Here is a 16,891-nt window from a genome sequence, read left to right as displayed (position 1 = left end):
GAGATTCAGATTGTCCAATTTCAGTACAAAACTGTGACAAAAATAAAGAAACAATATGAAACATTTTAAGTCATGGACAAAAACAATCATTATATGCAGATGTCAATGAATTGGAATAGTTTATTAGGATTGTTTTTATTTCCATGTTTGTGTATTTTGCAGACGGACTGGGGTTTGTCACAGTAAAGGGATACATTTCAAGCTTTAAAAGATAAAGTACACTTGTGAAATGGTCAACTTTTAGTCAAACCTTCTAGCTTTAATTCTTAAACTCAACAAAACAGCAATTCAGAACAAAATGGGGACCGAAAATGAAGTCAAGTTTAGAAAGCACTGGTCTTGATAGGAGACAACTCCGTCCATTTGTCCATGATAAAGAGGACAAATAAAAGACATTTTCACCAGTATCCTTCTGTGTGGCGTTTGGGAGGCGGGCTTTGTTCTGTTACCTTGGTTCTTCTAAAATCCTGGTACCGGCTCTGTTGCTTGCACGAGAGCGTGCGTTGCTCCTGGGCCCAGCAGACCCGCTCCCTGAGGACGGAACCTTTCTGAGTGATGGGCGTTAAAAACCTCCGCCTCCTCCAGAGCGCGTTTCTTCTCTCCCTGCTCCAAACTGCAAGCACCTCCGGCGCTGAGCTGCTGACTGGGCACAGCTGCTTCTTCTGCTCGCACCCACGCGGTGTACGTCTCCTCGTGCAGAGCGGAGAGGACTACCAGCAGACCCAAGCTCGGTCTCCGGACACTGCGGACAGACAGCCCGGATCGGTGAGTGCAGGTCTCCGCCTTCTCCCGCTGCTTCGATCTTTGTCCTCTCTTCTTTTTCTCTGAAATGAGTCGCGGGTTGTTGTATTTTTCGGCTGTTTGCAGACAGAACAGGCACCAAATGCGCCACCGTTCAGGCAGCCGGATGGCAGCTGATGGCGGCTGGTGAAGATGCTGGCAGCTTTTTAGTGCAGAAGGGGAAGTTCTGACCCAGAATTAGAAGGATTAAAACTCAAACATCCAAAGTGAGTCAAACTTCAGATGCTGCTCTGAGAGCAGATAATTTACTTGGTATTATTGTTTAAATGATCGATTGACAGATTATTTAATGTGGGTGAATGCAGCAGGTAGCCGTCTCACTGGAAATCTCTGCAACAGAAAACAGTTTTAATAGTGCTCTTCAGATTAATTTATTCAGTTTCTTTAATTTGATCATAAGAGTCATCAGTTTGTCTTAGAATCCTATTTTAAAATGCAGGGCTGGTTGATGTACAAGATTAGTCTCAAAACTTGTTCCTCATGATCCACTCATAACAACAAATAAGCGACAGGATCTTTAGCAATTATAGTTATCTAATTATTCCATTTTAAAAAGAACCAACGATACAAGTCTTAAATGTATTTAACATATGAATTTTTATTTAAAAACTTTCAAGAAAGGACATGTACATTTCCAACTTTTTGCTCATGAATCTACTATATTTGCTATATTGAAAGGCAATTTGAAATATTTGAAAGGCAATTTTTGTGTTTAAAAACGTTTAGTTGAAGTGCCTCATTCATCAGCTGGGTGTTGCATTTATGTGCTTCTGGAAACTACAAACCTCTGAGTTGTGGATGTACAGAAGTAACAGAAATACAATATCAGTATGTTTTACCTGGAGTAAATATCCGGGTAAAATATATGGTACTATTCAAACAATATTGATTCAATCCTCATTTCTTTTTGTATTTCCAGGAAAATGGGAAACGGTGATTTATTGAAACATGTGCATGAACATCCTAAAGCTCTTCTTTGGATGTTGGCTGCCTTTTGTTCCGTTCTCTGTTCCGTTCCTTTTCTCCCTGTTTCCCTTCCTTAAAGTGATAGTTCGGAGTAGATTCACCCTAGGGTCATTTGAACCGTGACATCCAGCCAAGTAGCCCACCCGAAGTTTTTTCGATCTTGGCTGAACATCAGCTGAGTTACTGAGTTATCCCGAATAGCTTAGTACAAGCTCTAATGGAACCTGGTAGTATCTCCAAAATTACCACACTAAAATCACATGCCATGACACCAAACTTCTACAGTAGTACAAATATGGTCTGTACTCACAAAACGATGCATTTGGAAGTTTGTACATAGTCCAGGAGTTTATTATTATCAACACAAGCCTAATAGCTTCTCTGCTGCTAAAGCTGCGTCGACGTCACTTCCTTGATCTGGGAGCTTCAAAGTAAGATGAGGGTTGATCTATTACTGTAGACAACAAAGTATATGCTATATTCTACATTAATTTTTATGAATTTTTATGTTGTAGAGTTGTGAATTTATTTTATCAATGGAGAAATTGAGCAGCCTTGCTTTGTTGTCTACAGTAGTAGATCAACCCTCATCTTACATTGAAGCTCCCAGATCAAGGAAGTGACGTCGATGCAGCTTTAGCAGCAGAGAAGCTATTAGGCTTGTGTTGATAATAATAAACTCCTGGACTATGTACAAACTTCAAAATGCATCGTTTTGTGAGTAAAGACCATATTTGTACTACTGTAGAAGTTTGGTGTCATGGCATGTGATTTTAGTGTGGTAATTTTGGAGATACTGCCAGGTTCCATTAGCGCTTGTACTAAGCTATTCGGGATAACTCAGTAACTCAGCTGATGTTCAGCCAAGATCGAAAAAACTTCGGGTGGGCTACTTGGCTGGATGTCACGGTTCAAATGACCCTAGGGTGAATCTACTCCGAACTATCACTTTAAGAATGGCTTCTTAACAGCCACCCTTCAATGGAGACCATTTCTGATGAGGCTTCTGCCAACAGTAGATGGATCAACTGAAGGTCCAGATGCATCCCTCAAGTCCTGTGTCAGGTCTTTTCTGGATTTTTTTCCTCTTTCTTAAGGACATCACTTTTAGATACTGTTCATCTGCTGTAGATATTTTTTTAGGCCTTTTGTTCTCAACTTGTCCATTTCCTCAAATGTTTTAAGGACACACTGCACACCATGCTGAGATATGCCAAGTTTTCAGCTAATAGCTGTTTGGGAATCACCTTGTTGTTGCAAAAATACTATTTTCTGTCTGTCAAACTGTGTTATCTTTGGTGTTTTTCATAGATGCAACTAAAGAAATGGGAACAAATGATGTTGTGACAGGCTGCTAGTAACGAAGTGCCTAAAGATACTATTTAAAATGGCTTCTTCTAAGTTGTCTGTTATGTGTAGACACAACACTGGTTCATTCCTTGAGTTAGGAGCTTTTTTTCTGCTTGAATGATTCAGAGTTAAGTGGCTTAACAAAGAAAAAACACATTCCTCTGAAAATGGTCAGGTACAAGGACTGGACTGAAAATGAGTGAAAAAGCAGAAAATGTCCAAAGAAAAACTCAAAGTCTGGAGAACTATTGATCAGAACCCCTTTAAAGATTACAGGAATGTCTGGCTGCTTGGAATGAAACAGAAATAAATGAGGGCTGGATCAGCACTTTTGTACAGTACTGTAGTCTAATATAATCCTGTTTGGTGGAATGTTAAAGCTGCAGTCGGCAAGTTTTCAAAATTACGAGTCTAAAGTCGGAAAATTCGAACTGATACAACTTTCAGGTCCCTCCCCCAACCTCTAACAAGCTCCGAATCGCCCCCCAAACCCCTCCCCCTCTGTGGACGAGGTTGTGCACGTGAGTTCACACCAGTGTGAGCGCACACAAGCTGGGGCAGACTCACGCTCAGCAGCGTGTACACAAGCTGTGATTGACAGGTAGGATTCCTCCACCCTAACTTGATTGGTTAAAAACAGCCGGGAGCGCTCGGTTTTTGCAAGCATGATTACAGGCTTCAGAGGGAGCTACAGATTACGTTATTTTTCCTAAACAGCCTATTTAATATTCTACTTCCAGAATCCCATGACAGTTCAAGCTAATATGACTAAAAAAAAGTTGCCGACTGCCGCTTTAAATAAGCACAAAACTAAAATAATTATGATCGACATGAATTGTGCATTTTTCCTGTGACATGCTAGCCTGGCTGACGCGTCCACATCTCGATGAGATGGTGGTCTGGGAACTAGGTGTGCATTTTCTCGTATTTGAGGCGTGGTTTACGAATGCTTAGAGCCGTTTATTGGGCGCTACGAATGTCTATCAAATGGCGTCTGGTTCTTCCCATGCTGCTTTGCGCGCGATTCAAAGCCAATTGTATCACTTATACCAGATGACGTATGTAGAGCGACAGAAATTCGACGAGGAAGAAGGCAATTAAATCTTTCAATGCCAAACGTTGCTCTTTTTTTTTAAAAGTAAACTTCGTCTTGCTGCCCCCCCCCCCGTTCTGTGATTGGTTCCCTAACTCAGGCAAAAATAAGGGCGGTGGTTTCCAGGCTGCCTTTGCAGTCTGAATGAAATCGCGTGCAAAGCAGCATGGGAATTCCCAGGCTAGTGACATGCAGCATGGCTGTCAAAATGATGTATTTTGATGGAGATATCAAACCAAACCCCTCAGTGACATTTTGTCTGTTTATAAACACTCCCATGTGCAGTTATTTTTCTGACACGATCATCAATCAATTATGACACAAAACCATAGATTATGTTCCTTTGACAGTTCTGTGTGACTGCATTGTCTGATGATGGATGAGCTACTTTGTGGTTTGGAGACAGAAATCTTTTCCCACACATTGAGCTGAAATAGGAAAGTAATCAGCAGCTATATTACGAATCATTTAATTTTTATTAAATAAAAGTTTAACTTTTATTGCAGTTTTAGTTAGAAATGCTAGACACTTATTATTTGATTAATAAGGCATGGACCATTTTCTTTCTTTAAATAAAAATAATAATAACAAATTTTATTTATACTGCACTTTACATTTACAACAAAATCTCAAAGTGTTATGTAGTCTGTTGTTTGAGGGAAAGGGAATTTTTGACATCAGGTTAAGTTTTATCAACTTTATGTTGGCATTTTTTGCAAAACATTGTCTTAACACCACACAGTGTACCACATTAAACAAGAAATACCTGCAGATTGATCAATAGCCTTATGTTATGGTATCCCATGAGCAGTTTGATTTTAGCATCAGAATGACAAGGTCTTGGTTTAACCTTTCAAGTAGTTATCACAAAAGTAACAAATAACTTGATAATTTGAGCAGTAGGGATCAAATGTTTTTTCAATCTGATTTATTTTCTTACATTTTGGAAACCGAAAATTGTTTAAAATATACAATAACTGTTCTAATTTTACACACGGTGAAATGTTTTCCGTCTTTGATGGTATCTGCACAAATACCGTTATTTACTCCTGTCCTCAGCCAGACGTTTCTGATCTATGCAGCTGTTAAGCATTACTTGCTTTGTGTACAAAGCAATCAGACAGTAGCCCCTTTCACACTGCGACCCGCTATCTTAGCGGGTCCAAATTGCACCTTCGACCCGCGTCGAGCAATGTGAACGCTTGGCGTGTCAGGGTGACCCGTGTCGCCTGAAGCCGAGTTCAGGGGGAGTTGCCTAGTGGCAGAGCGTCACACGAAACACATAAAATGCTGGGCGTGTACAATGACGTAGGCACAAGCCATGCGTCGGAGGTAGGGTGAAATACACCTGTCTGCATCAAATTTTTCAAACCAAGGATGGCGGGACACCTTGAGAACTCATTTTTGCAATGCAGTTCATGGAGATGTTACTTTACGGTGCGTCTTGCTGCGTGGGAAACCGCGCTCTCCCATCTTTCTCGCCAGCCCTTCCAGCAGAGGTCCATCTTTCACCGTCCCCGAAATGTGGCGGAAAATAACGTCCTCTGCTCGGGGGCTGAGGAGCTCGCGGACCTCCTTGTCTCACCAGTTGGCCATATTAAAAAATGTCTCCAACTTGATGTAGGCTAAAACAGAGTAAAACTTGTCCTCACCTGTCGCTGTTGTTCTGAATCAGCTGTCCATTCTGTCTTTTAAACTCCTCACGTCACGCCCACGTCCGACCCGCGTCGATTGTGTTCACATCAAACTCGGCTCGGCAAAAAGACTAGGGTCCGACGCGGGTCGAAAGGCGAGTCGAGTTGACGCGGCAGCCCGGGACGGCAGTGTGAACACAACAGCGGACACGCTAAATTCGCGAATTAAACGCGGGTTATTCGGCAGTGTGAAAGGGGCTAAAGAAACACTCTGATCCCTTAATCAATGTGCAAAATTTGAGACTATTTGATGATACAGAGTCACTTAGTCTTTTGTTTGTAGAATATCTTATCTTTTGTGCAGACAGTTGTTTTTTATTGAAAAGATGGATTATTTTAATTTTATTATTATTATTGATTTATTAATTTTTTTTAAATGCAGTTTTAGCTTTTGTATGTTAAGCAGGCTCCATTATTTTGTCAAACATTTTTCTGGCAGCTTCTGTGAACGGATAAATAACAGTTTGTGTGCACTCAGGTGTTTTCATGGGCACACTGTGAGAACTCACCCTCCTGTTGGAGACTTAAAACAAGTACCATCAAGTAAATTGTTAAATATTAAGGTAAAGTCTTCTATTAATGTCAGGTTGACTCTTTGGGTGATGAATGTAATCAATGTGTTGTTCTCAGAAGAGATGGAAGTATGACTTGTGTGTGTTTGCCTGAAAACCGACCAGGAAGGCAGCTATAGAGTGGATCTCCAGGAAAATAACTTCACATCATATGGTGGAAAAACAATAATTTCATCTTTAATCTCTGCTGCCTCTACGGGAACCATCATATACATATAATAAGACCTAAACAATAAACACATGGGCCAACATATCAGGATGTGAGTATGGTATTGTGAATATTTCAAATTGAATTGACTTTTTATGAGCTGATCATTTACTGGACCAGCCTTGGCTAAGGCTGGGTGGGATGATTGTTCCAGTCCTGGCCCAGTTTAAATCATTTCTATCCAGGCCGGGTCAGTTGGTGTGTTCAAGTCTGGTTCAGCCAATCTTTTTCAATTAAGGTCTGAGTTAGCTTATCTAGTTTGATGTGGTCTAGTTTATTTCATTTGGTTCCTTTCAATCTGAGTCCAGTTTGGTCATTTGTACAGCTCAGATCTGTGTCCAGTCTTGTTCAGTTGGTTAAGCCAGTACGGGTCAATGGATCTTGGCTAGTGAAGGTCTGGGTCCAGTCTTAGTCAGCTGGTCTAGTCTAGGGATGTCTCGGTCTGATCACATGATTGGAAATCGGGGTCGATCACGTGGTTTCAGACTCGATCGGAATTGGCTGTTACATCCCGATCAGGGATCGGCTCTATATCTATATATGTATATTTATTCCCATTATTTAATTTTTTTTATCAGAACTATAATATTTCAAAACAAATGGGGAAAAAAATAACAGCTTAGTATTTACTGTTATGTGATGGTACAGAGTCAGACTGTCTCAACTCCTCACAGAAACAACACATGACGTCACTTTGCTGCGTGCCGTAAAGTGAAGCAGAACACGGCAGCAGCTTGAAGCTGGGGGCGCGAATGTCTGCGGTGTGGAAGTATTTTAAAGTGGATGATAAAAACGTTGTGATTGCAAACTGTGAGATATGCAAACTTGGGATTTCAAAAGGTGGCAAGGACAAGGCTGTATTCAACACAACAAACCTAACAAGGTAGAGATGTTGGTTTTCATCAAGAAAAATGTACATTTGCTTCTATGAGGCCAGAGGAGGAGAGTAAGAATTAGGAGCGCAGTTCCGAAAAGCACATTAATGGCCTTACTTTATAACACTGTGGCACTTTTATTTGCTTATTTGTTTTCATGCCTGCCAGGTATTTCAAGTTGAGCTGCTGTTCGTTTTTATATTGGACATCGTTGCTCCAATGTGAAGAATTTTTGTATTACTTGATTGTTCAAGCTACCTCACAGAAGTGCAAAAAACCTGATCAGGACATCCCTTGTCTAGTCTATAGTGGGTCTAGTCTTTAGTTAGCTTGTTCCATTGTTGTCAGTTGTTTCTGGTCCCATTGTATCTTGTTCCTCTCCAGCTGGTCTTTTTTTTTATTGTGGGTTCAGTCTTGTGTAGTATTTGGTCTAGTACAGTCTGGGTCCAGTCTTAGTCAGCTGGTCTTCTTAAGTCTGGACTCCGTCATGGTCAGTTTGTCTGGGTCCAATGCAAGTCATCTGGTCTCGTACAGTCTGGGTCCAGTCTGCGTCAGCTGGTTTAGACCCGTGTTAGTCCAGTCTTGGTCAGTTTGTTTTTGTTCCTGTCTTGATCAGTTGGTTTTATACCATCTGGGTCTGGGTCCCATCTGAGTCAGCTGGTTTACTTAAGTCTGGGCTCAGTCATGGTCAGTTTGTCTGGGTCCAATGTGAGTCATCTGGTCTAGTATCACCTGGGACCAGTCCAGGGAGTTAAATAGTTTAGTCCCGTGTGGATCCACTCATTTAATTTGTTCCAGTCTCAGGCAGTAGCCACTCTTTGGCGTCCATGTTTGTTTTAGTAGATGAGCATGTGACAGCTGAAGGTAGTCATTAGCTGCTTTCGGACTGTAGGAACCTTTGGCAGTTCTTATAACCTTTTAATCCAAGGGGTCGTTTTCTCCCGCATTCGCACATACAGGAACTCGGGACCATCGCCCTCAGTTCCTATAACCTTTTTAGCTCCTTCTCCGAGGCTGGGTCTTTTCAGGGTTCTATAGGAACACATCTGACGGAGGTGTTTGGTGGTCGGTAGCTACGCCCCATGTCATGCTATCACGGCTGAAATGTTTCCTCATACGACACAGACACAACCGGCGCGTGTTTAATAAGTTAAACTTACACGTTGTCTCCTTTGTCTGCGGTGCTCTGTTCTCTTTTCTTCCTTCATGAAATGAAAAAGTATCGCCTGCGCTTGATCCTTCGTCTCCTGACTCTCTGTGTGCTCTTCCAGCCTCGATGTTAGACGCCCGATGTGATCGTCCATGATTAATATCACCATCATGCAGACCATGAACACGGTGGCCTCCCCGCTCTCCATATTAGCTTCTTTGTGGTGTTTTTTCTTCTCTCCTTACTTTTACCGGGTTTTGTTTTATTTTGTTTTGTTGTTGAATGTGGTGCTAAACCGCTAAAGTAACACGTCACTGACGCAGACGGCTGCGTGCGCCGCACCAGTCCCGACCTGGTCCCGACTCATGTGCGAATGCAGACTGAAACAGTTCCGCTGGGGAAGGACAGTTATCAGAACGGAATCCGAGGAGGACAGTTCTTATAACTGCGTTCTTAGAACGGCTCTGTCCGAAAGCGGCTAATGAGGGATTGTTTCCTTTCTGAACTTCAGTGACTACTGATCAGCGGTTAGAATGGTTTATACCCACAGTCTTTACTTATGTCTAAAGCAAACTTTAAGCTCTTTGTAACAAGTCATAAGTAGGAAACTCAACCTCATGGGTTTTATAACACAGAGCTGCTTCTTTTTCTTTGAGAGCAACAGTTTGTTTTGCTTTGTGTTTTGTTGAGCACTTTCTGATATAATATTCAATTTGAATCATCTGATAACAATCAATGGAACTCTGACTGAACGCCAGGCAGCCGGGTGCCAGCAGATCTGTCATTATGTCAACCCCAGATTTAGGTTTAGATACCTGTTGTTCTTATTGCTATGGTAAGGTAAGGTAAGGTGACTTTATTTATACCCGAAGGTAGATTTGGTTGCAGGTAAAAGTAGCAAAAGCTTACACAGACAGACAACACAGTACTGACATCAGTAACAATAAAAGCTTGCACAAACAACACAATACTAATGACAGTGACAAAGGACAATACCAAAGCAAAAACAAGGACAACAAAAACAGAACATGACAAGCAGACAAGTGCTCCAAACAAGGATATAGAAAAGAGTAATAAACAGACAAATAAATATATAAATAGATCTATAAAAACACGGCTAAACCCTAAAAGTAGGACTCGTGTACTGTTCAGTGTTTTAATAGCAGAGGGGATAAAACTGCATCTATACCTCTTGGTTTTGCAGGCAGGCATTAGGAACCTACGACCTGAGGGGAGAAGCTGGAATTCACCATTTAGTGGGTGGGATGCATCATTTAAGATGGACCCCACGGTCCCCACCAGTCTCTGTAACTGCCTATTGTGAAGAGATTCCATGTTGAGCTGTGATTCTCCAATTAATTTACTAGCCCACTTCACAATCTGATTCAGGAAGTTTTTATTTTTTAGGGGTAGGTTGCTGAACCAGGACACAAGGCTAAAAGAAAGTATAGACTCAATAAAACATCTGTAAAACACGGTTAGCAGTTTTTTGTCAATATGGAAGAATGACAGCTTCCTTAGGCAGTGTAGGCGCTGGTTTGCCTTTTTATATACAGATTCACAGTGTGCCACAAAGGTGAGTCTACTGTCGATAATGGTCCCAAGATATTTATAATTGTCTACACATTCCACTGCCTGACCTTTTATGGTAATTGATTCCTTATCAGTGATGTGTCTCCGGAAGTCGACATGCATGTTTTTTGTTTTTGAGATGTTCAGTTGTAGAAAGGACTGCTCACACCAATCTACAAACTCCTGGACAATTGGACCATGACCTGTCTCATTGTCCTTTAGCAGACTGACAATAACAGAGTCATCTGCATACTTAAGAATATAACGGTCCTCCATGCTACTGCGACACATGTTGGTGTAAAGAATAAACAAAAGAGGGGACAGAACACAACCTTGAGGGGAGCCAGTGGAGGTACAAGTCTGGTCAGACAGCACTCCATTGACCCGCACTCTTTGTGTCCTGTCAGTTAAAAAATGTAGCACCCTGCCCAGAAGGTTCCTGCTCAGGTGAAATTGCTCCAAAAGTCTTTCTATTAAAACATGGGGCTGAATAGTATTAAACGCAGAGGAGAAGTCAATAAATAATAGTTGGGCGTGTGCTCCCTTGCCTGTTTTAAAAGCAAATTCATTAAGGATACAGTTGCATCCTCAACACGCCTGTATGGCCGATAGGCAAACTGGAATGGGTCAAGATCAGCCTGGGTCTTCATTAAAATAAAATTCCTTACCAATTTTTCAAATGTTTTCATGACCAGCGAGGTCAGAGCAATAGGCCTAAAATCATTGTGGACTTTGGGACACCTTATCTTAGGAACAGGAACAATTATTGCATCTTTCCAACATTTTGGGACATGTTGGTTTTGTAAAGACTTATTAAAAATATAGTGAAAAACTGTACACAATTCCTTAGAACAGCACTTAAAGGGACACTATGTAATAAATTAAGTAATTTATTAGCTCAAATCAACATATTCATTCATAAGTTAGTCCTCATTGGTGTAAAATGATCTCTGTCAAAAATCTCACTTATCCTCCTGAGTGAAGAATAACTTGTCTGTATCTACATAGAGCAGGTAAGCTCTATGGAGGCTGCCATGTCCTTCCGGTCTATGAAAAACGACGAAGTGCCGAGAGGGACATAAAGCACTTCGAATCGCGATTTCCCCACCAGGCCTACAAGCAGAAATGACGTCATTGTGATTTTTTTGAGAAAGGGCATCAAGGTTGTTATCAGACAAAGGTGCAAAAGCCAGTGTCTGTGAGGGTATGGGGGTGAATCAGTGTCCATGGCATGGATGGCTTTATATGTGTGAAGGTACCATTGATGCAGTAGTGGATGTTGGAGTTTTGGAGAGACTTATGATGGTGACGTCTTTTCCCGGGAGGTCCGTCGTTATTTCAGAAGGATGATGCCAGACCTCATTCTGCACGACTTCCAACAGCGTGGCTTCATACACACAGAGTGTGTGTGCGTGACTGGCTTTCCTTTAATCTGTCTCTTATTGAAAATGTATGGAGCATCATGAAGAGGAGCAATCGGACAACAACAACAACCACGGACTGTTGAGCAGCAAATCTTGGATTCAGCAAGAATTGACACTGATTCCTCTGAAAAACTGCAGCAATCAGTATCCTCAGTTCCCAAAGCATTAAAAAGTGTCATTAAAAGGAAGCTGATTGAACACAATGGGAAACATGACTCTGGAACAACTTTTGTGTTGATGCTTCAGATTCTACATTTGGTTCCGTTTTTTAGATAAATGATGTTGGTCAATAATGACACTAAAAATAATTTATTTTGACTTTTGTCTATTAAATAAAGGTTCAAACTAAATAACAAATTACAGATGCATTTAAGAAAATTAACCAAGTTATCTGGAAATGGGGTTCCTACTTCAACCACTGGTTATGTTAGTCATAGTAAATGACCATCAAGCATTAATCTGCCAAATGGAAACTTCATTATTTCCCACTATCTGATCCTGCTTCCTTCTTTTCTTACACATGGGAGGAAGAGTTGGAAGGGCTTTGTTGAAGGGATTTAAGATTGACGTGTCATTATCATGTTAACTGTGGCTGCTTGAAATTTTAATGAAAATAGATTAGCTTGTAGGGGTTTAATCAGGCTTCCTGAAAGTTTCCTGTAATTAACTGGGAACACAAAGTTTAGGGGGTAAAATATTGCATCAGGTTCATTGTCTTTTCTCTTGTCTGTGTTGAGTGGAGATAAAATAAATCCATCTCTTTTTTGTTCACGTCAAATTCTCATTTATCTTTATGAAGTCTACAGTGTGGACGTCTAATTACATGTTTGAACACGTTGTCATCAGTGTTCCTACTCATCTGCAGAAGGACAGATGATTTCAAACTGATCATCACATTCATAGGTGGTTGCATGATAAACTTCACTTTGATTAAACTACCTTTGTTTGCCTCTACTGAGGTTGTCAAAGGATGATACATTTTAATGGAAGAGATAATGAAGCAGCATTTGATTTAGATGAGAGTGAAACATGGAATCATTGATGGCTTTGTTGGTGAATGTTTGGACTCGATTTGAAGGAGGTGTGTTCAACATCAAGGACTTTACGGGATGGATGTGAAGCTCTGACAAAGAATATATCTTATTGTCTACGTTTTTCTGTTTCACAAAGACTCAACACTCAGACTGTTCCAGTTCTGTATTAAGGCGGATTTACAGTTGAGGCGCCGCTTACGGCGGTGGAGGCCCGTGACGTCAAAATGGTGTTTCAGGCCTGGCGCTTGCCTTGAAAAGACGGCTCGGCGCGTTTTCGTGCACCAGTCAATTTTTGTAACTTGGCTGCGCCAAGAACGACAAACCGGATGGACCAATTTCAGACCAGGCTCAGTCAGGAGGTGCGTTTGTACAAGCACCTGTACGAAACTGCAGTGAAACAGCACAGAGTTTACCATGTAAACTCCCAAAACTCGAGGACAGAGACAGAAATCTGGGGAAAGAGGGAGAGTTCTGTAAGAATGTGTGGAAGAAGCCACCGGACAGATACGTGAAGGCAAAGAAGAGGGCAGAGACTCGGAAGTGGTGATGCCGGGGGCTTCAGACCTTCACTTCTATTGACTGAATTAAAAAATTAAAATTATCCAGATACTGCAGCAGTATCATTGATGACAGTATTCCTGCTCTTGACAGTGGCATTTTTTTCTTCTCGACTTTCGTGGTTGTAGAGTAACGGTAACCTTCACGTAGCAGCGACACCTATCTGTTCATTATTTCATTCAATCAATTGAATTGAGGGGCGTGGTCAGTAGCAGCTCCCTTCGAATGTAAAGCTACACTGAAACAGTCCTTAGTGGGTAGGAGTGCAAAACAGAGGTTTGAAAAGATGTTAGTTTTACTGATCTCTGCTACACGAATTTAAACTTTAAGAAAACACTCTGAGGATATGTGAGACTTCAGAACCATGATTAACTCTGTGGATTTGTTCCTGTTATAGATAACTTAATGAAGATTTGTTTGATATTTAATCAGTTATTCTGCAACAGTTTTATGAATAAGCTCATACTTCAGAAACTGTTCATTAGCACGTGTTTTTGGGTACATTCAGCCCCAGCTTGCAGTATGAACCCTTCCAGGGGTTTGTCCTTCCTAAATTATTTTTAGATTATTTTGGAAACTATAAAACCAAACAGAGAAATCCTATAAATCAGTCATTATTTATCAACAATTTACTAGAAAAACAACTGTTGTGGTGCTCTGTCTTCTGTGGTTTTGAAATCTCTGGCAGTTTTATTGATTTTTCTGTGAGCATCTCACAAGTGGTTTAATTAAACTGCATGAAGAGCAAAACCAAAGATATACTCAAAAGAGGCTTTATTGAGTTATGAATGTCTGAAAAGGGTTGATGCTGAGTTGTGAGCATTTAGAAATCGAGGGCCGCACAAAAAGCACCTTTCAGACAGGAAATGTGTAAAGCTGGAAGTCTTCCCTCTGATATGGCCTTTATTCTCATCTTTTAAAATAACATATATTCAAACTATTCGAATATTGAGTATTGCTATTAACACATTGTTACTGCACTGAACTGCCTTGCACTACAGTTATATCTAATCCTTAACCTGCATATTCTGATGTTGCAATATTGCACTATTCTCACCCTCTTCAACTGTATTATTGCATTTTGCTTGTACCTGTTGAGGTGTCCACGACCATGGTACACTGATGGGGACAACAAGAAGGCGGACATTCCCAGCCGCACACCCTTCAGGACAATTGCATTCCCACCCATAGTGTCTATTTATTGCAAATGTACATACTGTATTTATTATTCTCATACACAGCCTTATTTTACCACCCGTACTCAAATTCCATTCTTACTGTTCTGTATTTCTAATTTTATTCTTTTATGTTATTGTTGAGTGTTGTACTTTGCGAGTGAAGTTTAACTGGAGTCAAATTCCTTGTTTGTTTACTCAAACCTGGCCAATAAAGCTGATTCTGATTCTGATCTGTATTTGCACATTATCAGAGCTACAGCTCTGCACATTTATAGTCAATGACGCGCATACGCATCAGGGGTTTGCTGCATCTGGGAGCTTTCAGCCAGACTGCCAGGCGATGACAGCATTACGTCAATAACAGGACAAACTAATACAACGAGAAATAACTACTTGTATATGTAGTTTATTTAAGTTTAAATATATTTGACCACATATTACCTACACAGAAATAAGTAAATAAGGAACTAATGGCCAAGACTGCAGACCTCACTCTCAAAGCTAGTTGTAGCTTACATAGCTTGCATACAACTTTGTTTCTAAGCTCCACAATTTTTCCACCAACCGACCAAAATCCAAAGTATTTCCAGACAGTGCTTTTCACATTTTGGGGGGTTAAAATCACTTTCTCTGCGACTGTGGTCGAGTTTGGCTCTGAACTTTCTGCCATCTTCACGTAAGTCAACTTTCAGCAGTGACATTGTGACAGACAGTGCAAAGCAAACGTGTTTTTCCACGTTCGAATATTAATTTTCACCTCCGAATGTCTGTTTTTTTTTAAAAAACCTATTCGAATTTAAAATATTCTACACTAAGGCCACAAATAAGTGCTGCCTGCCATAAGTAAGCAATATGATTATAACCATTAGAAAAGACAGCGAGAAAACAGGGCTGAGTGGCAAGCTGCACCAAACCGCAGACAACACTGGACATTAATGGCTGTGGTGCCCCATGGATTGTTTGATCAGGTCGGAGAACAGTATGGAAGGAAGAGTAGTCAGGACTATTCATCCAATCCTAGATGGGAAATGGCACAGTTTAGCCAGCGAATCAGCACTCTGCAATCACAGACATACTCTGCATACAAGAATAAACCAGGGACTGTAACAGAGAGCTTGTTTTCATCCGTACATCCAAGCAACTGTATGAAGATACACTTTCATTGGATTTACCATCATATGCAAAAGGGCTGTCTTATAAATGGAGCATATATATAAATAGTTGAATCATCTGTATAAAGGCATATTTTTCTTAATATACCCAGGTGATTTGATAAATAGAGAAAACAAAATTAGATCTCAAAATTGAGCCCTGTGGAACGCCTTTAGTTCTCTTCCAAAAAGTCGGATTTGTGACCTTTCACATATGCACTGTGTTCCATCTGAAGGATCATTTCTGAGCCATTTATTATCATTCCTGAGTGTTCAAAAGCAGTGTTGAATCAACTGCATCAAATGTCTTCAAAAGATTCACAAACTAGAAATGCACTCAGAGTGCAGACCTCCGCCAACCTACCTGTGGATAGCGAGCCATGTATGGACATACGTTCCTGATGTGGGCTACTTGTTCTTTGGCGCTGTCAGCAGAAGAGGCATTCCCTTCTCCCTATTCATTATTGAACAGCAGTGTTCGCCGTTATCAATTATTATTATTATTAATATTAAAATTATTATAATGTTTTGTCGGGAAGCAGTGTTCGCCGTTATTATTATTACGCTATATGCAGTTATGCACAGTGGCTTGCCGTGCAAGTAAATCCGCGCACTATGCATTCTGTCTGGCTTTGGGCACGCTATATGCAGTTATGCACACTGGCTTGCCGTTGCAATCTTTTGTTGTGCTAATTACAGCAAATCCTATTAGGAGGGTTTCAGTTACGTCATCACGGGAGCGCGCGAATTTCAGTTGGTGGGCAGGAAGCTTGACTACAGCATAGCAACAACATGGAGAATATTGAGATGAGTGAATATTGTAGTGGTTTGGAGCCGGCACATAGGGAAAGGTATTTTGCGTTAGTTGAGAAATACATTGGGCGTGACACATACTTAATGAAAATGTCCGAATTTTCGCAAAACCGGAACGATTTGCCGAAAATAGAGGCTGTGGACATGATGAGCTACCTGGTTCTCCAGACGTCTTACTACACCAAGCAACAGATGAAGGCCCACAAAAGTTTGGAAGCATATTACTATTACCACAGCGGATGGATCAGAAAACTCGGAGTAAAACGTCTACAGAATGATTGTGTTTTGATGTTCGCCAGGGTAAGTTTGTTTTCTGTGTTGTTTATAGTGCATTATCCCAATGGAAAATGCAGTGTGTAGTGCAGGGCTGGGCAGTAAAGCAGAACTTAACATGTTGAATGCCGAGCTGTGAATGTTGGCATTCATGTTTTGATAAAATGCCGAGATCCAAA

General features: G+C 40.9%; 1 protein-coding gene across 3 annotated transcripts in view; it reads left to right on the top strand.

Moving 5' to 3' along the window:
* The first annotated feature begins 553 nt into the window (after positions 1-553).
* The window catches only part of npy8ar (neuropeptide Y receptor Y8a), a 175,311-nt gene continuing 158,973 nt past the window's right edge, over positions 554-16,891 (top strand). Inside the window, exons 1-2 of one of the 3 annotated variants that reach the window (XM_075455299.1) lie at positions 554-765; positions 868-1,007. The gene's annotated coding sequence lies outside the window, so the exon portion shown is untranslated. Of the gene's footprint in view, positions 1,008-16,891 lie in introns of all 3 variants that reach the window. The other 2 variants (XM_075455301.1, XM_075455300.1) reach the window with 2 other exon arrangements.

This window comes from Odontesthes bonariensis, chromosome 22 (assembly GCF_027942865.1).
Source record: "Odontesthes bonariensis isolate fOdoBon6 chromosome 22, fOdoBon6.hap1, whole genome shotgun sequence".
Classification (NCBI taxonomy): domain Eukaryota; kingdom Metazoa; phylum Chordata; class Actinopteri; order Atheriniformes; family Atherinopsidae; genus Odontesthes; species Odontesthes bonariensis.
This window is presented reverse-complemented; position numbering and strand designations above follow the sequence as displayed.